The 27,794-nt window shown below is 47.1% G+C and overlaps 1 long non-coding RNA gene across 21 annotated transcripts in view; it reads right to left on the minus strand.

Moving 5' to 3' along the window:
* The window catches only part of LOC149125175 (uncharacterized), an 80,075-nt gene extending 55,340 nt beyond the window's left edge, over positions 1-24,735 (minus strand). For 2 of the 21 annotated variants that reach the window (XR_016212167.1, XR_016212158.1), the window contains exons 1-2: positions 23,432-24,055; positions 10,855-10,986 (exon numbers count right to left, since the gene is read on the minus strand). This is a non-coding gene — a long non-coding RNA (uncharacterized LOC149125175). Of the gene's footprint in view, positions 1-10,854; positions 11,065-22,508; positions 22,606-22,971; positions 23,060-23,431; positions 24,063-24,091; positions 24,431-24,527 lie in introns of those variants that run through there. The other 19 variants (XR_016212157.1, XR_016212174.1, XR_016212165.1 and 16 more) reach the window with 18 other exon arrangements.
* Positions 24,736-27,794: the final 3,059 nt, after the last annotated feature.

A 27,794-nucleotide genomic window follows, 5' to 3' on the forward strand; every position in this document is an offset into this window, starting at 1 on the left:
ACAGGTCACCAACCCAGCCACAACGTGAGTTAGAATGAGAACACTTCTCTGGGATGCAAAATGTTTCATTGTGTGGCTTCTACCAAACTGTCTTACAAATAAAAGTGTGTAGTGAGATTAAGAATAAAAATAGTATTTTTTTCCCTTTTGAGTGACAGAAAACCTAAGTAGCACTCTACCATCAAAGTACAGAAAAAACCAATAGCAGGCTGCATCCACGCTAAATCACCCAGACCGCATGGGAATTGGACAGGAAGCTTTTACTGTGGTTTGTCAAGTTGGTTCTGGAGAGGACATACTTTAATCACTGTTTTATTTCAGACCCCAGCAATAATTACTGTGAACATTTTGAAAGGAGATGGGATATTTTCTCTTAAGGTGGAACCACGCAGAAGTACAACTCTGGAGAAGTTACATGCCGGCCAGGAAAAAGAGGGTCTGATCAACCCGGGGGTCTCCCCCTTTTCCTACCTTAGTAAAAGCAAAAGAAATGTTTGATAAGGTGATCATTTCCAGAAAGCCAGAATGGGTCCAATCTGAACCATTCGTCTCTAAGTAAGTCGTCTTAGTTCCTCTGGTGTTACATTTCAAAATTTATTGAGAAAGTAATAATTAAAAGCAAATGCCCTCTAAATAATTTATCACAATCACGAGGCTCACATTTGTTGACGGCGTAAAGAGGCAAATTTTCGCTGCTAGCAGAGCACATGCTACAGCTGAGGTGCTTGCGCTGTTTGTTGCCACGCTGAAAAATGTTTTTAATTAAGTGATATTAATATGAGTGCAAGTAGAATTCTTTGGGGCCGCTTCCCTCACAAAGAGGCTTTAAATATTAAATGAAGGCAAATGCGAGCTACCTTAGTTTGTCCATCTTAAAGATGAAAGCTGTCTGACCTCATAACAAGGGAAGGCGGTGTAGATTAATTAGCTAATTAGATCTTTGTTGTGACCAGTGTTATGAAAGACAAAATATGCCTGTGGCTCCAGCTCAAAGCAACCTTTTGTTTCGTTTTGTTTTAACTTTAGATTTCTCTCTCCCCTTTAACACTCAGTCTTAAGAAGGCATAATTGAGGAACTAAAATTCTGTGTATTTATGGTGGACAGCATAATGGTTTGATGTATATACACCTGTAAACAATTAAACCAAGCTAATTAACATTCCTCCCAGACTTCTCTTTTGTGTGGTGAGAATGTTAAGACCGACCCCCTAAGCCACTGTCAAGTAGACAACACATGATTATTAACTACACAGGCACCTACTGTGCAGTCACCACGCTATGCAACAGACCTCCAGAACGTAGTCCTGGCTAACCTCTGCACCTGTGTCCAGCTTCACCCCAGTCCCAGCCCTGGCGACCTCCATCCTACTCTCTGCTTCTATGAGTTCAGCTTTTTGAGACTCCACATTAACGTGAGATCAATCATGCAATATTTGTCTTTCTGTGTCGGACTTATTTCACTTAACACGGTATCACCCAGGTTCACCGATAGAGTGGTAAATGTTGAGATTCCCTGACTAGCATTCCACTACATATATATAAAACACATTTTCTCTACTCATTTACCGACCGATGGACGCTTTACTGACGCCATATTTCGGCAGTTGTGAACAGTGCTAGAGTGGCCATGAGAGTGCAGGCAACTCTTCAGCACATGATCTCACTTCCCTTGGGTCCACACCCCGGAGAATGGCTGGGGCACATGGTAGTTGTGTTTGTGATTTTTTGAGGCACAAACATTCCATTTTGCACAAAGCCTGTACTAATCTACATCTCCACCAAGAGTGCAGAAAGGTACCGTGTCCTCCACCTCCCCACCAGTACTTACCACCTCACAAATATCAGAACGGCCATTAGCAAAGTCGAGCCCAGCTTTTGGTCTGAAATTCCACTGTACTTAAGTCAGCACAAGGGACTGTCACCAGGCCAGGGTGAGCAAATGAATCAACCTTCGTCAAAGGTGCAGTGTGGACCCTGGAGAATCAGGAGGACTTGCCCCCTCACTGGCACTGTGGCCCTGCCGAGTCACTTGACCCCTTTGGGTGGGACTCAACAGTCCCTACCAGTAAGATGGGGGTAGTTGAATTTTAAGGAGCTTTTATCAAAGCAAGCAGCTCACTCTCCACGTAGTCAGAGGCGCCGGCTGACTTCTTGTAAAGGGAGAACTTTCTCATGAGCCACTCCAGCGAAGTTCAGGAAAAGATCAAGCATCCCCAAGACTCATCTCCCGCCACTGCTTGATGCTTCCCCAGCCACCAGTAGACCCAAGAAGCCCAGGAAACTCCAGAGCATCTGAAGACCCAGCAACACACTCTCCAGCCATCTAGCACACACCAGCTGACCCATTTCTGCTCCATCTCCTGGAAGCCTTCATTGGTCTATTCCCACCCATAACTGAGCCACCTCTCTGGTTTCTAGCTCTCGTCATGACTGCTCCTTTCTTCACTCACACAAATGACATGTTAGTGGACTCTCTGCTCCCACTCATCACTCACTCACTCACTCATTCACTCACTGGTCTAGAATGTACTGAGCAACCACCATGGGCAGCAGTCCCCACCGAGCCTTCATCTCCTTCCAGTAAAACGCTACCTGGTGCAGTCTTCTGTTTGATGGCGGCCAACTGCATCTTCTCTGGAGTGACACTGCTTGAGCGCAGATCCCAGCTCTCCCACCTGCTGTTTCGTCTTTAACGAGTGCCTTAATGCCACTGTGCCTGCATTTCCTCGACTGTTGGATTAAAGATGGTGACCACATCACAGAGTTTCTGGGAAGGTCAAAAAGACCATCTGCATTCAGGTCCCCAGAACAGTGCTTGATGAGACACCATCAAACCCCCAGTAAAGGTCAGTCCTTACAATTATCCCCAAAATATCTGACTCAGTCTGAGCTGAGCAACCCACGGCTGGGCTGCTGGTGACAACTGAAATCATCCCTTCCACCTGAGACGTGGAATTTCATGACTGTGCGGTTGCTGGCCCTCTACACAGGGCCACTGGGGAATAGATGTGAGGTGCATTTGTCACTGACAAGTGTTAGTGCAGCCAGAAGAGTTACTGCCTCACATGCACACACACCCCTCCAGGGAAGTGACAGTCATTTTGTTCAAAATGATGGCAACAACCCAGAGAAAAAAGCCAGATGACAAACAATTGTCTGACAAACCCAGGATGACCTCAGGATCTACTCCTACACCCCTGTTCAAAGTTACAGAGGTCTATGTTGCATATTCGTTGTAATTGAAGTATTTTCCATGCAGTCACACTGTGGTGGTAGTGGCATAAACTTGTCACAGTAACAGCAGTAGTAACACTAGCACTAATGGTAACCTGTCCCAGTAACAGCAATAACAACACTAGCACTAATGGTAAACCTAGAACAGTAACAGTAGTACCACTAACACTAATGATAAACTTGTCATGCCTCATGAAGATTAATGTAGAGAAGATCTAGAAGGCTAGGTTTTTCTAATATTAGACCACTTACAGTAGGTGGTATAAGGATCCCCAAAGATGTCCACTTTCTAAGGAATAGTCCAGAATTTGATAACTTTGGGTTGTCTCTGGTTGCAAGAAAACAGTTCTCCTGCAGGCTTCCAGAAAAGAACATAGTCCTACTGACACTTCAGTCTTAACCCAGTGAAATCTGTCTTGGAATTGTTACCTGCAGAACTATAACTATTGCTATAAATAAATATGTTGTGTAGTAAAAAAAAAAAAAAAAAAAAAAAACTTGTCACAGTAACAGCCATAATAACACTAGTAGTAATGGTAAACCTGGCAGAGTAACAGCAATAGTAACACTAGCACTAACAGTAAACCTATCACAGTAACAGCAGTAGTAATGGTAATGGTAAATGTAAACAGTAGTAACACTAGCAGTACTGGTAAACCTGTCACAGTAACAGCAGTAGTAATACTAGCACTAATGATATACTTAGAACAATAACAGCAGTAGTAACACTAACACTAGTGGTAAACCTATCCCAGTAGCAGTGGTAGTAATACCAGCACTAATTACATACTTAGCACAGTAACAGCAGTAGTAACACTAGCACTAATGGTAAACCTATCCCAGTAGCAGTAGTAACACTAGCACTAATGGTAAACTTGTCACAGTAACAGCAATAGTAACACTAGTGGTAATGGTAAACCTGTCATAGTAACAATAGTAACACTAGCACTAACAGTAAACCTATCACAGTAACAGCAGTAGTAATGATAAACGTAAACAACAGTAGTAACACTAGCAGTTAGGGTAAGCCTGTCACAGTAACAGCAGTAGTAACACCAGCACTAATTATACACTTAGAACAATAACAGCAGTAGTAACACTAACACTAGTGGTAAACCTATCCCAGTAGCAGTGGTAGTAATACCAGCACTAATTACATACTTAGCACAGTAACAGCAGTAGTAACACTAGCACTAATGGTATTCTTGGCACAGTAACAGCAGTAGTAACACTAGTGGTAATGGTAAACCTGTCATAGTAACAATAGTAGCACTAGCACTAACAGTAAACCTATCACAGTAACAGCAGTAGTAATGATAAACGTAAACAACAGTAGTAACACTAGCAGTTAGGGTAAGCCTGTCACAGTAACAGCAGTAGTAACACTAGCACTAATGATATACTTGGCACAATAACAGCAGTAGTAACACCAGCACTAATGATATACTTAGAACAATAACAGCAGTAGTAACACTAACACTAGTGGTAAACCTATCCCAGTAGCAGTGGTAGTAATACCAGCACTAATTACATACTTAGCACAGTAACAGCAGTAGTAACACTAGCACTAATGGTATTCTTGGCACAGTAACAGCAGTAGCAGCAGTAGTGGTGATGGCACTAGTTGCAATAATGTAGCGGCAGTAGCAGAGAAAGTCAATGGAAATACTAGAAATTATGAGAACGGTAGTAAGGTGGCAATGGGGTAGAATACTCAGAGCCATGGCGTAACAGTAACAGGCAAGGCAGAGGGCATGGTGTACGCCTCATGGTGGACGCAGGTGGAGTGGGAACAGGCAGCAGTAGCAGCGCTGATGCAGCAGCCACTGCGGCAGGGGCAGCAGAAACAGGAGCACTGGGGAATGAGAAGCTGGGGGCTGGGTGCAGCAGAGTAACTGCTACCTTCCTGCAGCACTGCTCACAGCACCCTACGCTCATTAAGTCAATCCCCCAGTCACGATGTGAAGGAGCGGTCATTATCACAAAGGTCCGTTTTACAAAGCACCTGCAGGGTTTTGAATTCTTCCAGGTCTCACAGATACCCACCTTGGCTCTGCAAGCCCAGCAGCATAGCACTCAGACTTGGTCTCTTATCTTACTGCCCCCGGATCTCACTCACTCAACCCCTAACCCCTTGATGGAGGACCCACCCCACCCCACCGCCAGCTCCGTATCCTTGTTCCTGGTGGCAGACACTGCTTGTGCCCCGAGAAAGGTTAGCTCTCTTTCAGTAGGTTCTTTTGGCAAAAGGAATGGGGGCAGGAGCTGCCTGTGACAGGGGCCACTGTTTAAAGTGCCGGGGTATGGCAGACAGGAGGAAAAAGGAGGAATATCAACTCCCCCTCCTCTTGGCCAAGGCAGGTGCCTCACCTCCCATGTGTCCAAGAGAGGATGCCCTTGACTTTATCACAACCTACCCACACTCCTTCCTTCACACAGGACTCAATTTCTCCCTTCAAGGAATTAAGAAGCATGGAGAAAAGCCACTTCCTGCCATGGTCACATGCTGGATCTGCCTGTGTTCACACCCCAGCTCCACTGCCAAAGGGGTGGTGGTCTCACACTCAGCTCTGTAGATGGAAGAGAACTTCCCCTGCGAGAGCCGCTCTAGGAAACCAGAGAGAAGGCACCCTGCCAGCACCCACACACACTAACCCTCAACCCACTGCCGCCCACTCCTGCTGCTACCATAGTGGCCCTCTTCCTTCCAGCCATCCAATCTACTACTTTCATGCATAAATACCCAGGACGTCTTGCAAGGAAAAACACTGTAATCCTCCATAGTTCTATTACCCAAAAGACTCAGGGAATGAAAGCTTAGGTTTGTAGCAGCAGGGGGCCATGCAGGCGCTGTAACAAACCACCGCTACCTTAGCGACTTAAAAACCCAGCTGACACCCTACATTCTAGGAGCCGGAAGTCTGAATGGGCTGCCAGGGGCCCTGGGGGGCAGATGTCTCCTTGTCCTTGCCAGCCTCATCTCACAGCCCTGCACTACCCCAGCCTGCATGTCCATCATCACCACATCTCCCCCTGTCTCCCTCCTGTCCTTCCAATGATCCCTGCGAGTGCACGGGGCCTCCAAGAGAATCCAGGCCCTCCCCCCATCTCACAATCTTTACCTTGTTCCCATCTGAGTCCTTTTTGCCACAGTAGGTAACATGTTGACAGGGATATACCCATCCTGGGAGGCCATAATTTTGTCTGCCCCAGGCCGTGAGGAACCACAGAAGAGACCAAGACAGGGTAGATGCCTGGTGCAACAGTTCAGAGGCTGCTCGGGACACTTGCATCCTGTATGGGATGCCTGGGTTTAAGTCCTAGCTCTGCTTCCGTCCCAGCTTCCCGCTAATGTGCACCTCTAGGAGGCAGCAGGTGATGCCCAAGTAGTTGGGCTCCTGCCACCCATGCAGGAGAGCCGAATGGATTTCCAGACTGCTAGCTTTGGCCTGGCCCAGCCCTGGCTGTTGCGGGCATGTGAGATGGATGGTTGATCTCTGTCCCTGTCTTTCTCTGCCTTTCATGTAAATAAAAAGTAAATAAACATACACAGTAAAAACTAAACAAGAAGACAACACACTGCCCCCGCAGGGTGCCCTTCCTCCCCCTGCACTGACCCCGCCGTTCCAGAGGGTTCACACTGCCCTGGCTCTGTGTGCTCCCGGCTTCTCTGAGGTCGCCCCCTACATGCCCATAAGCAAGGGCCACACTGCGTCTGTCGGGCTATCCGGGGAATCACCCACGCGCTTCAGTTGGAAAAGACGTTGCAAATTTTAGGATAAAATGCCAGATAAAAATGAATGAGCAGGGGCCGGCACTGTGACATAGTGGGTAAAGTCACCACCTGGGAGGCTGGCATCTCAGATGGGTGCTGGTTTGATTCCCAGCTGCTCCACTTCCCATCCAGCTCCCTGCTAATGCACTGGGAAAGCAATGGAGGATGGCCCAAGTACTTGGGCCCCTGCACCTCCGTGGGAGACCTGGAAGAAGCTCCTGGCTCCTGGCTTCAGACTGGCCCCTCTCCTGCTGCTGTGGCCATTTGGGGAGCGACTAGCAGATGGAAGATCTCTTCCTCTCTCCCTCCCTCTCTTGAACTCTGCCTTTCAAATAAATAAATCTTTTAAAAAAGAATAAGCAATAATTTAATTGTCTGACAAGTCAGTTCATTGACTTACCTGCTCTGAGGTCCTTGGGGAACAGGCATCCCTCCAGGGCCAGGTGTACACTGATGTTTTACCTTCGCCCTCGCGTGCAGCCCTGTGTCAGAAGCTCACCCAGCTCACTTGTCCTTCCTCACATAAGCTCGCTGACTCTCTGCACTTGGAGTTGTGCTGAGTGTCTCCTTCCGGTGGCGGGAGGGCAGCTCATTTGCCTCCTGGGTTTCAGGTTTGCTTTTCTTTTTGCAGGGAGTGGGGTAGAGCTCTTTGACATCTTTTCTTTCCCTTTGCTATCAAGCCACAGCTTTAGCTGTCTTGGACTTGGTCTGCACTGGACACTGCAGAGTTTGCCACCTCTCTTTGGAGCCCCACTAAGGGCTGGTGTGTAGGTTGCTTTCTTGTCTCAGTCTCTAGGGAGAATGCAGTGGAGACTGCTGTTTACCTGCTGAGCTAGGAGTCTGCCCACACACACACACACACACACACAGACCTATACACCCACATACACACAGACACATACACAGACACACATGTAGTGACATAAGCACAGAGATACAGACACACACATTTTGTTCCATTACAGGGAGTGGGCAGCAGTTGGACTTCTCTAGACTCTCACAGGAAATCGGAGAGGCAGCTGCTGTGTGTCCTTTAGAGTCCCCAAGGGTCACCTTTGCTGCCGGCAGTGGGCAGGAGCTATGCAATGGGGCTTCCAAGAAGTTCATGGACGATGTGTATTATGAAAAGACTGCATGAGAAGACCCAGAATAGTCTAAGTGATCCCTGAACAAGAAAAATCAAGCTCGAGGCATCACAATACCTGACTCCAAAGCCATTACAAAGCTACAGTAATTAAAACAGCACGATATTATCATAAAAACCAATACACAGATCAATAGAACAGAACAGAGAGCCCAGAAATCACTCCACACACATAGAGCCAACTGAGTTTTAACAAAAGTGCTCAGACCATACAGTGGAGTAAGGATTGACTTCAACAAGTGGTGCTGGCAAAACTGGATGTTTACATGTAGAAGAATGAAATTAGATCCATACCTCTCACCATATACAAAAATCAACCCAAGATAGGTCAAAGACTTAAATTTGAAACCTGAGGCTATGAAGTTGCCAGGATAACATGTAGGAGAAATACTCCAGGACTTTAGTATAGGGATGACTTCCATCAAAACACAAGCAACAAAAGCAAAACTAAGTAAGTGGGAATACATCAAACTCAGAAGCTTTTGCACAGCAAAGGAAACCATCAAATTAGTGAAGAGACACCCAACAGGAAGGGAAAAATATTTGCAAACCACTTATCTGACAAAGGATTAATATCCCAAATATAGCAGCAACTTTAAAAACTCAACAACAAAACAACCAATCTACTTGAGAAATGGGCAAAGGACTTATGGAAAAAATGCTCAACATCACTACCCACCAGGGAAATGCAAATCAAAACCACAGATATTACCTTACCCCGTCAGAATGGCTAAAATCCAAAACACAGAACAACAAATGCTGGCAAGGATGTGGACAAAGGGGAACCATTATACACTGTTGGTGGGAATGTAAATGAGTGTAGCTACTGTGGAAAACAGTGTACGAATTTCTTAAAAAGCTAGAAATAGACTTGCCAAATGACCCACCAGTCCATTACTGGGTATATACCCAAAAAACTTGAGCACAAAGTATCAGAGAGATACCTGCACCACTATGTTTGTAATAGCACTGTTCACAATGGCCAAAATTTGGAAGCAACCAAGGTGTCAGATCAGATGAATGGATAAAGAAAATGTGGTATATGTATACACAATGGAATATTGTTATCTATAAAAAATGAAATTCAACCATTTGCCGCAACATGGACACAACTGGAGGACACTACGTTAAAATAAGCCAGACCCAGAAAGACAAATACTGCTTGTTGTCCTTTATAGGTGGGAACGAAGATTTTAAAAAAGTGAACAAGAAAAAAGAAATGCCTGTGTCTAACAGTATTGCTGCAAATATAGTTTTGTAAATTTGCTTTATACCTTTATGAAACCAATAGTTAAGAATGTTATACTACTATAGCTTAAAGATGTGTTTATTTTAAAATGTACTGATTATGGGTGAAATGGTCATTTCGCCATTCAATTAATGTTTATAGCCATTGTCCATATTACCAGCAAACTTTTCGCTTTTTACTTGTTAAACTTCTTATTCAGCATTTTGAGCCTTTTTATCATAATGTAAATTTAAAATATGCTATCTCAAAACTAAAAAAAAGAGGAGAAGGAAGGAGGGTGGGAGGGAGAGAGTGGGAGGAAGAAGGGAATATCATTATGTTCTTAGAATTGTATCTACAAAGAACACTGAATCTGTTAAAACTAAAAATTAAAATAAAGACTGTGCATAGATCAATTTTTTGCATCAAAATAATCCTATCTTTCAATCCCATTTCCCATGCACTTTTTGAAGACCTCTCATATATCCAACCAATAACTCCATGTTTTGAAGTTGACTTTCCTCAGATACTAGGATGGCAGAGAGACAAACCTTGACCCCAGAGAGAGAGAGAAAGAGAGAAGGAAAGAGGGGAGGAGTAGGCATTTGTCCTAGTGGTTACCACACCCACCTCCCATACCAGAGTGCCTGGATGCAAGTCCTGGATTTGCTCCCAATTCCAACTTCCTACCAATGCAGACCCTGGGAGGCAGCAGGGGACAGCTCAAGGAACTGGGTTCCTGCCCTCCATCAGGGAGATGCAGACTGAGGTCCCAGCTCCTGGGGTCAGCCTGGCCCAGCCCCAGTCATCACAGGCAGTTAGAGTGAATCCCATGGGAGACCCAGATGGAGTTCCCCGTTACCTGCTCGCATGCGCGCTCTCTCTCTCTCATAAGTAAACAAACTTCTTTCAAAGTCACGTCCCATTTTCTTATAGCTACAAAGCAGTGACATTTAGAATCCTATAGTGTTTCCTTTACCTCCTTACCAGGGCAAACAGTCCTGTGGTTTTATCAGTAGTGTTCAGGGATTCCAGACACATGGGATTTAACACAGGAAATGGTGACTGATGGAACAAACACACAAGCCTTAGCCCTTCTCGCTCATTGCCCAAAAGACAAACACTGGAATTTGTTCCATGACCTTGAATCTCAATTGGGTCTCACACCTGCTGCCTTCACACCCCACCCCCATATTCTTTCCCAGGTCCCCAAAGCCCCTCACGCCACCTGAAAGACCAGTTCCAGGAATTCACCCCCACCTGCAACCCTCTACCCCTACCCCACCCCTGGCCCTCCTGAAATATAAAAGGGCCAGAACTTGGGGTTGAAGCCTTGGTCACCCACTTCTGCAAATTTATTTTCTCTGAATAAGTTCGTTCTGGCTGCAAGTTCATATTATGTCTCCTTTCTGCACTCTTTTTCTAACAGTGACAAGTGCGTCGCAAACACAGCTAAGCCGAAGGTGGTCTTACCTGGGAGAGGCTGCCACTGCCCCAACAGGTGCAATCGGGGTGTCGGGCAGGCTCGGCTCACCTGAAGGCTCAGACAGGAGAGGTGCATATTCAGGCCCACGGAGGCATTGGCAGGATCCAGCTCCATGTAGTCTGTGGGCAAGAATCTGGCCTCAGTCCTTGCCACGTGGCTGCCGTGAGCACGGTGCTTTCTTCATCGAAGCATGCGAGCTAAAAGGGCAGCAGAGGCTGCTTGCAAACAGAAGGTAGTGTTTGCAGCCTCAGCACAGAAATGGCATCCTCCATGGTGCCATACTCTACTGGGTGGCAGCAAGTCACTCAAGAGCAGAGGAATACACGAGGTCATGAGTCCCAGGAGGCCAGGATAAGAGGTGGCCATCTTGCAGGCTGCCAACCCCTGCTTCGTAGCAGGCACTAAGGGTCCAAGCTCCCACAGGTGATGCTGGAACCACCGTGAGTGCTGTTGGGAGTCCCTGGCACCCCAGCACCACCCCTGTTACCATGGTCACAGCCAGGTGAATAGCTGCCCCTCCCTGCCTCCTCCCAATCTCCCATTGGCAAAAGCTAACTGGAGCCCTCAGAGGAGCTAGAATTGTACTTCCTGTATTTCTAGCAGCTTGCAACTCCCAGGGGTGGAAATGGTGGGAAAGGGACTGAGCGCAGACATGAGCAGACTCAACAGGAAAGATGGTACCTGGGCATCTCCACACCTCCCACCCCCAACCCCAACCCACTGCTTGGGGCCCCCTCCCATCTCCACCCTTCTAGGCTCCTGCCTGGCTGTCTCTCACTCTTCCCTTTGGACTTGCTTTCCTGGACGCCTGCCAGGCTGGTTACTAAAATACAATGCGGGCACATCCTGCCAGGCTGCCAGGCGACCCACACTGTCTTCAACAGGCTGCAGGTCACCCGCACTCTTGGTTCTTGCTGGGAAAATTACATTATATATATATATATATAATGTGATGTTATATGATGTAATGTAATATAACACATGTAGGCCTGAACGCCCAGCCAAACAACCCTTAGCTAACATTCTCATGATAAATAATTTCTGAAAGTTCTAAAAGATAAACAGACCATCTACTACATTAATTCTATGTCAATATATATGCTTTATGTAAATAATTACATAATTCAGATTTTTTAATTAATTTACTTGAGAGGTAGAGTTAGAGAGAGAGGGAGAGACAGAGAGAGAGGTCTTTCCATACATTGGTTCATTCCCCAAATGGCCACAACAGCCAATGCTAGACCAATCCAAAGCCAGGAGCCAGGAGTTTCTTCTAGGTCTCCCATGTGGGTTCAGGGGCCCAAGCACTTGGGCCATCTTCTGCTGCTTTCCCAGGCCATCAGCAGAGAGCTGAACTGGAAGGGGAGCTGCCGGGACATGAACCAATGCCCATATGGGATCCCAGTGCCATAGGAAGAGGCTTAACCTACTATGCCACAGCACTGGCCCCCATAATTCAGTTTTTAAAAAATCAGTGAAAAACTAAAAGAGCATGACCCACAGCCACGTGTTCATATCTCAGTGGCACTGCTGTTGCCCAGCTATGGTATCTCATTATGAGCCTCTAATGTGTAGCATTTAAAAACTGCTGGATGTGGGCATTTGGCCCAGTGGCTAAGGTGCTGGTGAAGACATCCATGTCCCAAATTGATGTGCCTCGATTCAGCTCCTGACTTTGGCTCCCAATTCTAGCTTCCTGCTAGTGCAGACCAAAGAGGGCAGCAAGTGATGCCCCAAGTGGTTGGGTGCCTGCCACCCCTGTGGGAGACCTGGACTGAGCTCTCTCTCCCAGCTTTGGCCATCTGCCATTTGTAGAGTGAGCCAGTGAATGGAGGTAGGTGTTCACTCGATCTCGCTCTCTCTCATTTTCTCTGCTCACCAAACAACTGTTTTGAAAAAACTCCTGAATGCAATGAAATATGCACCTGTGTATCACCGTGGAAGCTTCCTCCCCTACATCCTGCAGGGCTTGTATTCGAAGGAGGAGCCTCTCTCTGATCTGATTCAGGAAGAACATTCACAGAACACTGACTTGTTTTTATATTATGGAAATACTCAAATCTTATCATTCATCGTGTCTTCAATTCTGCACAAGCTGCTAGAAGTTTAGAGCCAAAATTGGCACCCTGTTCTGCCCATTGCACAGGAGTGGGTGGGAGGTTGATTTTACTTTCCGTGCTTTCCCCTAGACTCAATGTCCTCCTTTGTCCTTTGGCACATGTGCTAAGGCAGCACCAACTCTGTAAAATGAGGATATTTATGTTAATAAAGTGATTACATAAGGGGATATATGGTGCAACTTCTACCTGGGAAGAAGGATCTAGAAAACCATAGAGGGCGAGTGTTGTGGTGCCTTGGGTTAAGCCACCACATGCAACACCAACATCCCATATGAGCATGGGTTCGAGTCCCAGCTCCTCCACTCCTGATCCAGCTCCCTGCTAACGCACCTGGGAAAGCAGCAGAAGATGGCCCAAGTGCTTGGTCCCCTGCTATCCAGATGGGAGACCTAGATGGAGTTCCAGGCTCCTGGCTTTGGCCTGATCCATCTAAGCTGTTGTGGCCATTTAGGGAGTGAACCAGTAGATGGAAGCTCCTGCCTCTGTAACTCTGCCTTTCAAATAAATAAATATTTCATTTAAAAAAAAAGAAAAAAGCACGGAAAGAAGTGACATTTGATCTAAAGATTAGATATTTGGAAATTAGATATTTATCCGTTCTGGAAAGGTCTTTCCATGACATCAGCAAAGACTTAGAGGATAAAAATGCACATGAGCTTACATGAGCAGATATTAAGGGAAGGGGGTGCACTGGTCTACTTTGCATTCCTGTAACGAGATACCTGAGGCTGGGTAAGTTTACAGCTCTGGGGGCTCAAGGACTTGCCTCTGGTGATGACCTGCTTGTCAGCAAAGTCCCAGAGCAGGGCAGGATCCACATGGCAAGACATGGGGAACACATGTGTCCATGTGCCTTTCTGATTTCTCTCTCCTTATAAATGCACCACTGATCACTCATGGGGGCTCCACCCAAATGACTCTGTCCAAACCAAATCCCCTCCCGAAGGCCCCACCTCTAGACACCAAAGCCAGATTAAGTCTTCACCTCTTAATACCTCCCAATGGGAATTAAGTTGACACACCTGAGGGGCTGGTGTTGTGGTGCAGGGGGTCAAGCTGCTGCCTGTGTTGATGGCCCGCCTGTGATGATGGCATGCAATATCAGAGCGCCAGTTCAAGCACCAGCTGCTCAGCTTCTGATCCAGCACCCTGCTGATGTGCCTGGGAAAGCAGGTGCTTGGGCCACGGACACCCATGAGGGGGACCCAGTGGAGTTGTTGGCTCCAGGCTGCAACCTGGCCCAGCGCCAGCTGTTGTACCCAATTGAGGAATGAAGCTGGGGAGGGACGTTCTCTTTCTCTCTGTCTCTCCCTCCCTCTGTCACTCTGCCTTTCAATAAAATAAATCTTAAAAAAAAAAAATCTTTCAACACACGAGTCACTGGGTCACACACTCCAACCACATCCACACCGTCACAGGGGACATAACCGCTTGTGAGGACTTTCCTGTGACATAACCTGTGAGTGCCCTGTCACTGTCAGAGGCATACCTGACCCTATGCACAGCACATTCCACCAATAGAAAAAAAAGAATTTTTTTTTAAACCAAAGGAGCTTTCTTCTATTGATTCACATCACAAGGTCTTTTCCCGTGTGCCTTAGGTTGACTAACACAGACACCAGGCCACTGAGAATGACAACACCTGGCCCAGGCCTGTGGCAGGGTGGGGATAGCAGCGTCTCACTGGAGAGTCCAGCATCTCCCAGTCCTGTGCTCCTGCAAGGCCAGGAGCCTGAGTGGGAAGAGCACAGCTCCCAGACCAGGAGGCAGACTCAATGCAATCGACTCTCCCCTCTCGTCTTCAATTTCTCTTACAAACCTGGATGTCTGCGAGCTGCAGTTTTCAGCTGATCTCATCATTTTATAATCACGGCTGCTTTGACAATCTGTAATGGTCATTGATTTTTACAATCTACACATCACCTATATAACAAAAGCACAGACTCCTGGTAGCTAGAGACAACCTTAAAAATGAGAACTTCACCAGGCTCCAGGCAGAAAATGTAGGCTGGTGGTGTTAAGAGATGAATAATTTTAGGTCCCTCCCATTACTTTGATTTTTTTTCCTGGGAAATATTGCAGTTATTCAGGCAGCTGAAAACGCCATGTGAAAACGTCAGTCAATGGAGTAACAGACCCAGCTCTTGAGTGAGGACGCACTAAGGCATTGTGCAAACAGCACTGGCGGAGACCGCATGTGGGAAAACACGGGGCTCTTTGCAGATTTCCTGTCTGAAAAGCGGCCTATGTGAGAAAAAAAGATCTATCTGCAAGAAGGAACGGAGCAACAGTTTTTGTTGCTAGTTATGGAATGTCAAGGTTCTTCAGTGTTCTTTGTGAAAACCAAAGGAGAGGGATGGGGTGAACACTGGTGGAGGTTTCACCATCCACTCGAATGCAGACCTGGAGGTCAACGTAGGGCCCCACACGAGAAGAGGTGCCAGGAGGGCACCACACGGAGCACCAGAAAGAAAAGCTGCCCCCTATCCCCGAGAGAGTCTACCCCTGGCCCGATGGCCTGAACAAGCTTCTCTCCACGCACAGCCCTGGCCTGGGAAGACACCAGCACTGCAGGAAACATGAGTGTTCTCTACACACACCAAGAAGCAGCGAGACAGAGGGCTGTCCTTGGATGTGAACGGGGAAAAACAAAACTTGTCCTACGAGTTTGAGCTCCAGACATCTAAATACACATCACATCGGTCTTCCAAACCCAAGCTAGGACCCAGCCCTGCCTGCCCCAGCACCACAATCACCCAGCCACTCCTGCTGGACACCATCACCGGTGTCCTGGACACGGCTCGAGCCACTCGCTGAACTGTCTCCCTCGGATCCTAAGACTGTCTTCCTTCACAGGTGTGTACAAGTGGGTTAGGGCCTCCTTGTACGCACCTCGTACCTGCATCCCCCGCACCCGAGATTCAAGCACTTTCCCTGGAAACCACACTGAGAATCGCTCATTGCCTCTGCATCAAACACACCCACAAGTGCACAGCAAATACAGCAGAGGCCTTCACAAAGCAGTCCAAGGTAGGTCTATTGTCATTGAGCGATTCGGAGACCCTGGCGTGTGTGTGTAGCCTTGGCCAGTCCTTCCCCAGGTGGGGAGTTCACCTGAGACTACGAATTCTAAGAACATGGGCCACCTGAACACAAGTACATATTTTAAACCAATCATGTGACAAAAGTCTAAACCGCTTAGTGCATAAAGAATGAATACAGCCCATCACAAATATGCCAACAACTTCTATAAAAGCCGATGAAGAGACATTTCACTGAAAAAGAAATGCAGGCACCTTTAAAACGTATGGAAGAATGTTCAAAGTCTCTTGTAATACTAAAAAAAAAAAAAAACTGGAACAAAACCACTATTTTTTCCATATCATGTTGAGAAAGCTGAGATATCTTACAATATATTGAAAGGCCACGGGGACACCAACAGCTTAATGAATTATTGATAGGGATATGAATTGTTCTAAACCCACTGCAGGGCAGTAAAATACTGAAACTTTAAACCCACCTGCACTTAGATTTTCTAGCTTCACAGGGAAGAATTTGTCCTTCAAAATATTATACAGGTAAGCAGAAATAGGTTGTTAGGATATTTATTGCAATATCACAACATAAAGAGGACACATCATAAATGACAGCCAGTATTTGGATACCTGTCCAAGAACCTACAGTTATTCAAAGGATGAGGTGGAGGGGCAAGTGCAGCAGTACAGCAGGTAAAGCTGTCTCCTGCAGTGACGGCATCCCGTATGGGCACCGGTTCAAGTCCTGACTGCTCCACGTCTGATCCAGCTCTCTGCTATGGCCTGGGAAAGCAGTAGAAGATGACTCAAGTCCTTGGGCCACTTCACCCATGTAGGAAAACCAGAAGAAGCTCCTGGCTCCTGGCTTTGGATCAGCGCAGATCCAGCAGTTGTAGCCATCTGGGGAATGAACCTCTCTAACTCTGCCTTTCAAATAAATAAAATATTTTTTAAAAAAAATGAAGTAGACCTCTATGAAAAGGCATAGACAGGCTGTGAAGTGGAAAGGAGGCCCGACTGTGTCATGGGGGAGACCTTGCGATTTGCTCCCAGTAAGTAACCAAGACCACATCCAGAGTCAGATCTCTTTTGAGAGCAAAACAGAGAGAGAGAGATTTCCCTTTTGCTGGTTCATTCCCCTAACATCTATGATAGCCAGGGCTGGGCTGGGGCCAGAGCCAGGTTCCAGGTCTCCCATGAGGGTGTAGACTTCTACACTCAAGGAAGACCACCTTCAGGCCACAGGTCAAGGCAGTAGAGCTAATAACTGCGTATTAGGTAAGGATTAAAGGGAAAGTGAAGTTCCTCAGTCTAATATGTGTCTCTTGGCATTGGGAAGTTTCCGTCTCACTGTGCTGAAAACATGCCAAGGTAGAGTCTTGTTCAGAATGAAGAGACTGCCTGCAGGCCCTATAGCAACGTCTTATTTGTATAATAAAAAATAAGAGTTCAGCTTCATTGACATGAAATAGAACAAAAGTTTTGCTTATTAATTGGTTGGTATGAACATGCAACCAAACCCTACCATTAGTTCTACAACAAGGTTAAGACAGAATTTAAAACAATCCGCTCTCTTTGCATAAAACTTCAACTGTCTACTCCCATTACTTCATACTATCTTTTCCTCTCTGCTTTAAGAAAAGCTTTACCTTCCCCTCACTAAAATTCAGGTATCAAATAGCTTGTGCACAGCTCCCTGGATGCTAGCTTAGGGCAGCCACTAGTTCATTGATTTGCTGCTAGCAAATTGGAAGATTTAATGGTGTGACTTCTGTGTGTTGCCAGTTGATCAGGTCTCACTGGGGTCTCTCCAAATGGGAAAGGAATTGCTCCCTGCTAACCTCAGGCAGAGCACTGCGACCACATCCATCTCCTCGCTGATCTTAAACAGAAAGGAGACGGGGAAATTATGTTTCATTCTCCCACTGCGTCGACATAAAACCCAATCGCCGTCCCTTTCTCATCAGCAAGACGTTACCTTGGCAACTACTTCGTGCAAGCTCTTCCTCATCCCTTCTTTGAAGCTCATCTTCTGTGTGTAGAAGCTATTTTGCCTCCTGATGACTGAGGAGACGTTGGCCAGGCTCCTGGCTCCCTGGTCCCTCCAGACACAGGTGTGCAGCTGGAGGCCCAGTGGCCAAATTCAACACTCGGGCAATGTTTGTCCTACACAAAACTTAGGTGTTTTTTTTTTAATGTAAGTCAACATCTACAAACCAGAAGATGTGACATGAAAATCCAATTTTCCAGATATGCCTTTTTTTTTTTTTTTTTTTGACAGGCAGAGTGGACAGTGAGAGAGAGAGACAGAGAGAAAGGTCTTCCTTTGCCGTGGTTCACCCGTCAACGGCCGCTGCGGCCGGCGCACCGCACTGATCCGAAGGCAGGAGCCAGGTACTTATCCTGGTCTCCCATGGGGTGCAGGGCCCAAGCACTTGGGCCATCCTCCACTGCACTCCCTGGCCACAGCAGAGAGCTGGCCTAGAAGAGGGGCAACCGCGACAGAATCCAGCACCCCGACCGGGACTAGAACCTGGTGTGCTGGCACCGCAAGGCGGAGGATTAGCCTAGTGAGCCGCGGCGCTGGCCCAGATCTGTTTTAAAATGTTTAGATCTGAGAGCACATGGGTCACATTCTGAACCATCAGCTGCTGCTTAGTCTTCGTTGCTACCCCCCACCCAGCCCACTTCCCTTGGTTAGATTGCCTAAGATGCATTTGGGTTGTAACTCCCACCCTAGGACAGCTTTCCTTCAAATGAAAATATTTATAACTGGAAAAAAACTGTTTATAGGCTGTTTTAAGCTTCAGGAAGTTTCTTGTCCTCAGAATTCAGCAGAACTCCATATTCCCCAAGCATCTTATCCCGCGCACATGATTTTCCAATACCATTCATTGCTAACTTTCAGCCACCATTCACAGTGAAATCCAGAAACTGGGGGTCCTGGGAGGGCTTGATGAAGAAAAGGCCAAGTTGAAGGAAGAAAGCACTTGATCAGTTAGAGTAGCAGAGGTGGGAAAGCGCAGCCCCCTGAGAGCTTGTTGAAACACAGATCTCTCTGACTTTCTAATACAACACATCTAGGGTTGGCCCAAGACAGCGCGTGGAAACAAGTCCCCAGCAATGGTGACTCTCCTGGTCTAGAAACCACACTGAGAATCACTCATTGCCACTGCTTCAAACACATCCGCAAATGCACAGCAAATACAGCAGAGGCTTTCACTAAACAGTCCAAAGCATCTTAGGGTTTATGCCTCCATCAAACACTGGAGAATCATACAGATGGAAGAGAGAAAAGGTACCAAAAGAGTGGACCACTGTCAGAGGGCTCCAAGAGAGGCAGACCCAGAGACACCAAGATGGCAGAACAGGGAGGGAGCTTACTGCTCTAGTCTAGGTCAAGAGAGTTTAAAGAAAAAAAAAAGCATAGAGAGAGTGCAATCTCAGGGAAGAGTTAGGGAGAAAACAGCAGAAGAAACTCCATGCATATTAGAGGGACACTACGGACAATGTGGAGAGTGTGGATATGCACAACTCAGGACCCCAGCAGCCAAGAGCCTCAGCACCAGAAATGGAGTGAGGCGAGACCAGACTGCAGCAGCCACTGGCAATAAAGCTGTAGGAAGAGCCTTGCGCGAGTCCGGCTGGGAATCCTGTGGGGGACAGTATACCTGCCAGCCTAGAAGGGAAACGGGGCCACATTTCTCTCTCCACGACCACCCAGCACCAGTGTCCTATAACTAGCCAAGAGTGGGCAGGCGCCATTTTGGACATACACAACAGCTACACCAGTTCACATCTACATGCCCAGCAGATAGCCAAGAAGGGATGCCCAAGTCTGGATGGGAGAATTGACTGGGGCTGTTACACAGTACTCATGACCACGGGAGAACTGTGTGCTAGGACTGTGAGCACACTGTGGCTGAGTGAAAGGGTGCAGGGTATGGCTGGGTCTTTGGGTAATCACTGTGGGCAGCTCCACATGCTCAGGACTCCCCGATTCCCTGGTAAGGGTCGCTGCTGCAGGATCCATGCTCACACTGAGTACAAAGGGGATCCTTTGTGTGGTTCTTGTGGCAGCGCAAATGAATATTATACCTACTGGGGCTAGTGCCCAGGCATTGGTCTCCTTGGAAGAGAGGAGGTGAGCGTGAGACAATGCCAACAGAGCAGATTAAACCTCCCTTCTGATTTAAAAAAGAGAGAGAGAGAGAGATTTACTACACTCAACTTGGGTGTCACCTTGGACACTCCCCTCACCCTGATGCACTGGACAGAACTCCCTGGTCACACCTAGCATACACCTCAGGGTACTAAGAGTAGACACTCCACTAATCCACAGGGACAGGAGCATAGTCCAAAGACAAAAGCCATCACAGGAGAAAAAAATTAACAGGTATCTCCACAAATGCCTAAAAATAAACGCAACCATTCAAGAAACAATAAGGAAGATAGGGCCGGCACTGTGGTGTAGCAGATAAAGCTGTCGTGCCTATGCTGCCAGCATCCCATACAGCAGCTGGTTCGAGTCCCAGCTGCTCCACTTCTGATCAAGCTCTCTGTTTTGGCCTGGGAAAGCAGTAGAAGATGACCTAAGTCTTTGGGCCTCTGCACCTGCATGGCAGACCCGGAGGAAGCTCCTGGCTCCTGCCTTGAGATCAGCCCAGTTGTGATATATATGGTGAGATATATTCTAAGTATTAAGAGAAAAACTGTCAACCCAGAATACTGTACCCTGCAAAGCTCTCATTTATGAATTAAGGTGAAATAAAGACCTTTCATAACAAACAAAAATTGAGAGAATCTGTCACCACTCATCCAACATTTCAAAAGATGCTTCAGGATGTGCTACACACAGAAACACAGAAACATGGTCATCACTACGAAAGAAGGTAAAGGCAGAAAATCCCCTCATAGAAGTATAAAGGTAATCCAAAGTAAACAACAGGAATATTCACAAAAAAATGGCAGGGCAAAGTCGATACTTATCAATAGTCACCTTGAATGTAAATAGCCTCAACTCTCCAGTTAAAAATACAGACTGGCTGAGTGGATTAAGAAATAAAACCCACTATTTGCTGCCTATAAGAAACACATCTCACCAACAAAGATACACTCAGACTGAAAGTGAAAGGATGGAAAAGATATTCCATGCTAACAGAAACCAAAAAAGAGCTGGTGTAGCCATCCTAAGACCAGACAAAATAGACTTGAACACAAAAACTATTAAAAAAGACAAAAGAAGGGCACTATGAAATCATTAAGGGATCAATTCAACAGAAGATGTGACTATTATAAATGTACATGCACCTAACTACAGGGCACCTGGCTATATAAAAGAAATGTTAATGAATTTAAAGGGAAACATAGACTCCTATACAATAGTAATGGGAGACTTCAATATCCCACTTTCAGCAAAGGACAGACCAACCAGACAGAAAATCAGCAAGGAAACAGTTAATTGACACTACAGACAAAATGGACCTAAAGGATATCTACAGAACTTTTTATCCTACAGTTACAGAATACACATTCTTCACACCAGTGCATGGAACTTTCTCTAGAATGGACCATAGGCTAGGCCATAAAGCAAGTTTCAGCAAATTCAAAAAGAAAAAAACCAAAATCATACCATGCACCTTCTCCTACTGCAAGGAATGAAGCTGGAAATCAACAACTCAAGAGCCTCTAGAACACATGCAAACACATGGAGACTGAACAACATGCTCCTGATTGGATAATGGGTAGAAGAAATCAAAAGTAAAATCAAAAAACTGAGGAGGAACAGGTTTTTTTTTTTTTTTTCATACTACTTGTTGAACTCTTTACCTAGTATCAAGTTAATCTTCTGTGTATAAAGTTAATTGAAAATAGATTTTAATAAGTAAGAATAGGAATAAAAGAGGGAGGAGGAAGAAGGGTAGGAGGGCAGGTGGGAGAGAAGGTAGGTGGGAAGAATCACTATGTCCCTAAAGTTGTATTTATGAAATGCATGAAGTTTGTATACCTTAAATAAAAGGTTTCTGGGAGTGTTGGGGGGGAAAGAGTGCACCACTGTTTTAAAAGACATGGCTGGGGCCGGCACTGTGGCATAGTGGGTAAAGCTGCCGCCTGCAGTGCCGGCATCCTGTATGAGCGCCAGTTCGAGTCCCAGCAGCTCCACTTCTGATCCAGTCCTCTGCTATGGCCTGGGAAAGCAGTAGAAGATGGCCCAAGTCCTTGGGCCCCTGCACCCATGTGGGAAACCTAGAAGAAGCTCCCGGCTCCTGGCTTTGGATCAGTGCAGCTCTGGCCATTGCTGCCAATTGAGGAGTGAACCAGCAGATGGAAGACCTACCTCTCCCTCCCTCCCTCCTTCCCTCCCTCCCTCTCTCTCTCTCTGCCTTTTCTTCTCTCTGTATGTAACTCTGACTTTCAAATAAATAAATCTTAAAAAAAGACAACGACGACGACTTGGCATAGAAGTAACACATTACTTATACTCACACTTCATTGGTGAAAATGAGTCACATGATCCTGTCTAGCTGCAAAGGGTGCTGGGAAATGTAATCTTTCGATGAGCAACCACTTTCCAACAGCAATTCTATAAAACAAGGACTGTCATTGTGGCACAGCAGGTTAAGCCCCAGCTTACAACTCTGGCATCCCATATCAGAGTGTTCAAGTTTCAGTTGCCCTGATTCCAATCCAGCTTCCTGCTAATGTGCCTGCGAAAGCAACCAATGACAACTCAAGCACCTGGGTCCCTGCCAACCATGTGGAAGACCACAGATGGAATTCTGGGCATCTGGCTTTGGCCAGTTGCAGCGACTTGGGGGAGTGAACCAGCATATGGAAGACCTCCCTCATTCTCTCTCCCTTTCTGTCACTCTGTTTCTCTTTTCAAAAAGAATTCTATAAAACAGAAGCCATCTCTCCCTCCATAGCAATGAATGTAGCTTCCTCTTACCTCCACTGCTTTCCTTCCCGTTAGCAGGAAGTCCTTCTCCTTTTTTGTTGCTCATCCAAATCTCAACACTCTTCTTGATGAATTTCACCTTCACCAAAATTCCCAACCAAAATGTCGATTGCTTATCTTGGTATATTACTAAAGTGACTTTCCCCAAAGAGTTTGTTTCCTCTAGGACATTTATAATGATCTTTATAACTTTCAAGAACAAATCCAGTTAAGAAAGAAACTAGAATGATCATCTGTTTAAAGTGAGTCCAAGATCACATTAGATTTGTTACCAGAATTACAGACCAATACACAAAGGAAATATGTAACACATATGACTAACGCAATTAATATCTCAACAATAAAACTCAAGTTCCTTCGTGGGGTGACTGAATACTTTCTAAAAGTGATCTGTAGGCTTCTAAAATCAATTAAAATGAACAATATGAAAACAACATGAAGAGTGACTCACCACTGTAGATGGCCGAAAATCGACCCAAACTGGCCTAGGCCAAAAGAAAATTGTTTCACTTAAAATGAAAATCCAGATGCAGAAGAATTTGCTCCAGATAGGACTGAAGCCTGAACCCAAACATCCTCAGGACTAGCTTTCTACCTCTCTCTGCTTTGTGTTGCAACAGGATGGCCACCACAGCTCTAATCCCAGGATGCTCTCTTTTAGGTCCAGCAGACCCAAATCAAGAGTTCTCCAATGAGAACCTGATTATGCTGATAGGCTCAACCTTAAACCAATCAGCACACTCAAGGGGGAATGGATTGCAGTCTCACATGTGGAGTCGGCTTCACTTAATCCAAACTATGAGCCGGGGAAGATGGGAGGCTTGAGAGCGCGCCACGTCCCACCCTAGATTGGAGCCAGTTGAGAAAAAGACCCCAGAGCCAAATGGAGAGGTGTGAAAATAGCACCTTTACCATGGGGCTTCAGGCCAGTAACCAGGTGAGCCTACGAATTCCTGCACCAGAGGGCCTGCGGCAACCCAGACACGCACTCCCGCCACCGTGGGGGCCTCACCACCAGATTCCTGGGGCGGAGGAGCAGACCTGTAGGTGCCAAAGAGAAAGAGACCGAATCTAACTAACATGCTCGGCTTCTGCACCCAAACACACCCACCAGGCAGCCACTCTTTTCCCCTGGGGAGAACAGAGGGCATCCAGGGTAGAGGGAGCTGTGTGGCGATCCTCAGATCATGACGGAGGCATGACGGGAATGTCTCCTCCTCAGCGTCACGGGGAGAAGCTGCATGGTGGTAGCAACAGCAGATGCCCACTACAAACACACACAAAGGGAGCCTGACTTCACACACAGACAGCAACACATATGCACCCACAGAGGGCGACCGACTTCACACACGGACAGCAACACGTATGAACCAAGTGGGGAGATTCCACAGCCGCCTTCCTAAATAGTAACCCGGCTTGCTTCAGTACCATCACAATAACTTTCAGATACTGCACTTCAGAGCGGTTTCCCACACCTGCTTTAGTGTTTTCCTACAGTTAAAGATGTGTGCTGAGCAGCTTACAAACAACACACTTGTATTTCTCACCGTTCCGGCGGCTGAGACAGCAGGTGCCATGCCAGCACGGGCAGGTGCTGGGGAGGGCCCTGCTCCAGGCTGCAGACCATGGGCGTCTCCCAGCATCCTCGCAAGCAGAAAGAGGGCAGGCTAACGCTCTGGCCTGTCTTTATAAGGGCCTAATGGCCATCCCTATTCGTGAATTCTCCATCTTCACAGCTTAATCACCTCCCAGCGGCTTCACCTGCTAATCCCACCACATGGAGGGTTATAGGCTAGGATCTCAAAACAAGGATTGGAGAGGACACAAACCTTCAACCCAGCACCCCAAGTATAAAAGTGAAATTTACTTATGTGGCCACCCTGGGGTTAAGTGAGAATGAGTAGCCACAAGAATTTAGTTGACAGCTTAGAAAAAGAGACTCAAAATACAGAACAGGTTCTTACTGCCTTGGGCGTAAGCTCCATGAACAGGCCTGCCTGCCCTGTTTAGCACTGTACCTTTCCCCTGGGCTAGGAAGCAGCCTCTGGCACATAGCAGGTGCTCAACAATCAAGTAAGATAAGATGGATTAGAAAAGGGAGCTTTGGAATCAGAACTAAAAAGAATCTTGTTAGGGGTTAAATGGCCACAAAAGAGTAGTGGCACCTAGGATCTCAGATTGTAACTTGCCTGCAACTCCCAGGATACTAACAACTCGTGCTTGTTAGGAGAGACCAGCTGATCTGAAAAAACCCAAGAATTAGCAAACCAAGAAGAATCCGAAGCGCCAGGCGTCTGGGAAGTCACAGAATGGAGGAATTCCCGACAGTGGCTGCACACTTGTGGGCAGACTGTGCCTAAATTTCCATGCCAGGCTCTTGCCTCGTATTTAGAGAGGCATTTTAAGTATAGGCACCAATACAACGTACAAAGTGATGAAGTTTACCTAAAGGTGAGGAAAACGCACACACGGGCATTGTTCAGGGAGAGTGGGCCAGGGAAGGAAGGGAGAGAGAAATTCACTTGTTTGCCCAGGTAAGCAGGGGTACATCCTGGGGAAGGGGTCATTTAATTGACAGGTGGGCCCATAGGATTACACGTGGTGGGGGAGGTGTGGCTTCCAGCTCCTGACCCTAATCTAGCTATCTGCATTATCCCATATTACACTGAGCCCACTTCCAAAGATTCCCACCCAGAACTTAGCACAGGCGCAACCAACAGCTGAGCGCAGAGGCCCGGGCAGGCACGGGGGCGCCAGTCGGGCTCACTGGGTCTCCCCCGGGCTCTGTCCGATACACCTCGCCTTATGAGCCTGGGAGCAGACTGGACAGAGGACAAGGTTCTCAGGCGGGCTCCAAGGAGAAGCCACTCCTCGTTTACAAGGCCCTCTAGGGATCTGGCGATGACCCGAAGTGGTGGCGAGGGGTCGGTCGCTCTCTACCCGGTGGACCCCACCCTGGGACCCCGCCCCGTTTTCAAACGGTGTCAGCTGGGTGTCAGTACCCAGCACGATCCGTCCCAGAAGCAGAGCTAGCGGCAAGCCACTAGGCAAGGCTAGCGCCTGCAGGGATTTCAGAAAATGAGCAGCGGAGGAGGAAGCGAGGTCCGGGATCGCTGCGGCCACAAAGGGGTCCCGGGGCGCAGTGCGCACTGGAGAGCAAAGGCGGAGCGCAACGCGGGAGGAAGCCGTCCAGCCCGGGATTCGCCCTCTCCCGGAGAGAGCAACCGACAGATCGTTTTCTTTAAATTTTGCTTTCTGCAGTTGGCGTCCAGAATAAAATCCTCGAGTGTGCGAGCTGTCGTCGCGCGCTCTCCCCGCCCCAGGAACCGCGCTGCAGGCGACAGTGTGCCTTAGAAACTGCACGCTCCTCCTCGCACGCTTGTTCGTGGCTGCTGAAGCCAGGGCCTCCTGGCCGGCCACAGGGGTGGGAGGTGCCCCTCGCGGGCATGTGGTTAGGCTGTGTGAGCCTGTAAACCCCGGCAGGGGCTAGCGGGCATCCTCACCCCTTCCAAGTGTCCCAGCTCAGGACATTCAGGGGCGTCCCTTAGGCAAGCGCCTGGGTTCCGTTCCCAGCTCCTGACTCCAGCTTCCTGCTATGCAGACCCTGGGAGGCAGCAGTGATGCCTCAAGGACCTGGCTCTCTGCCACTCACGCGGGAAGGAGTTCCGACTCCCAGCTTCAGCCTCTGACCCTGATGGAGGTGTGGAAGCATTTGGAGAGCCAACCAGCAGATGGAAGATCTCTCTCCCCCAGCCCACTCTCCGCCTCTGAGTGTGTATCTGATCATGAGAGGTCTTCAAAGACCTCATGGGAAATGTATGAAAAAGCTTTTTACAGATTTCAACAACTTCTAGCACCAAAACAATCTTATCTTTCAATTTGTATCTTCCATGGCGTGGTGGAAGTCCCCTGGCGGATCTTTCTCCAAGAGTTCATCATGAGATGCAGTCAACATATCACCCTCCAACACCAGGGCTGCCTCAGAGGTTCCGATGTTTTTTGCCACAATCAATGCCCTGTCTTCCCCTCTCAGCCAACTTTGTGGCCTCCGAGTGACCCGGGGCAGTCACATTCCTGTTCCCTGATGATACGTGGTCCAGAGCTCCCCAGAGGTTCAAGTCGCACTTGTTTGGACAGGGAGAGGCCAGGACAGACGCCGAACTGAGATGGGCAAAATGAAAACGGGGGAGGGGTTTTAGGATTGCTTCTGCGCCTCGCACATATAACCCCACCTCCTGAAAAGATCAGGTCAGAGTGGTACATGACTCATATTACACTGTGAATGCTAAGCTAATAACAGGGGTTTTTCAGAAAGTTTGTGGAAATGAAATTAGGGGCCGGCATTGTGGTGCAGCAGGTTAGGCTACAGCCTGTGACGTTGATATCCCATATGCGTTCTTTTTTTTTTTTTTTTTTTGTTTTGTTTTTTTGTTTGTTTGTTTTTTTTTTTGATTTTTTTTTATCTTTTATTTAATGAATATAAATTTCCAAAGTACGACTCATGTGTTACAATGGCTTCCCCCCCCATACCGTCCCTCCCACCCACAACCCCCCCCTTCCCATTCCCTCTCCCCCTCCATTCACGTCAAGATTCATTTTCAATTATCTTAATATACAGAAGATCAGCCTAGCATACCTTAAGTAAGTATTTCAACAGTTTGCTCCCACACAGAAACATTAAGTGAAAAATAATAGATGATTTTTTTTAAATGATGATGAAATCAGATCAGACCTATTGTCACGTTTAATCCCAGTGAGAGTCAAGTTGGGAATTGATATATTTAGAATGGCGGATGTCCTAAATAGCACTCTGG

This window comes from Oryctolagus cuniculus, chromosome 8, assembly GCF_051225735.1.
Source record: "Oryctolagus cuniculus isolate XC-2025 breed Fujian yellow rabbit chromosome 8, ASM5122573v1, whole genome shotgun sequence".
Lineage (NCBI taxonomy): Eukaryota > Metazoa > Chordata > Mammalia > Lagomorpha > Leporidae > Oryctolagus > Oryctolagus cuniculus.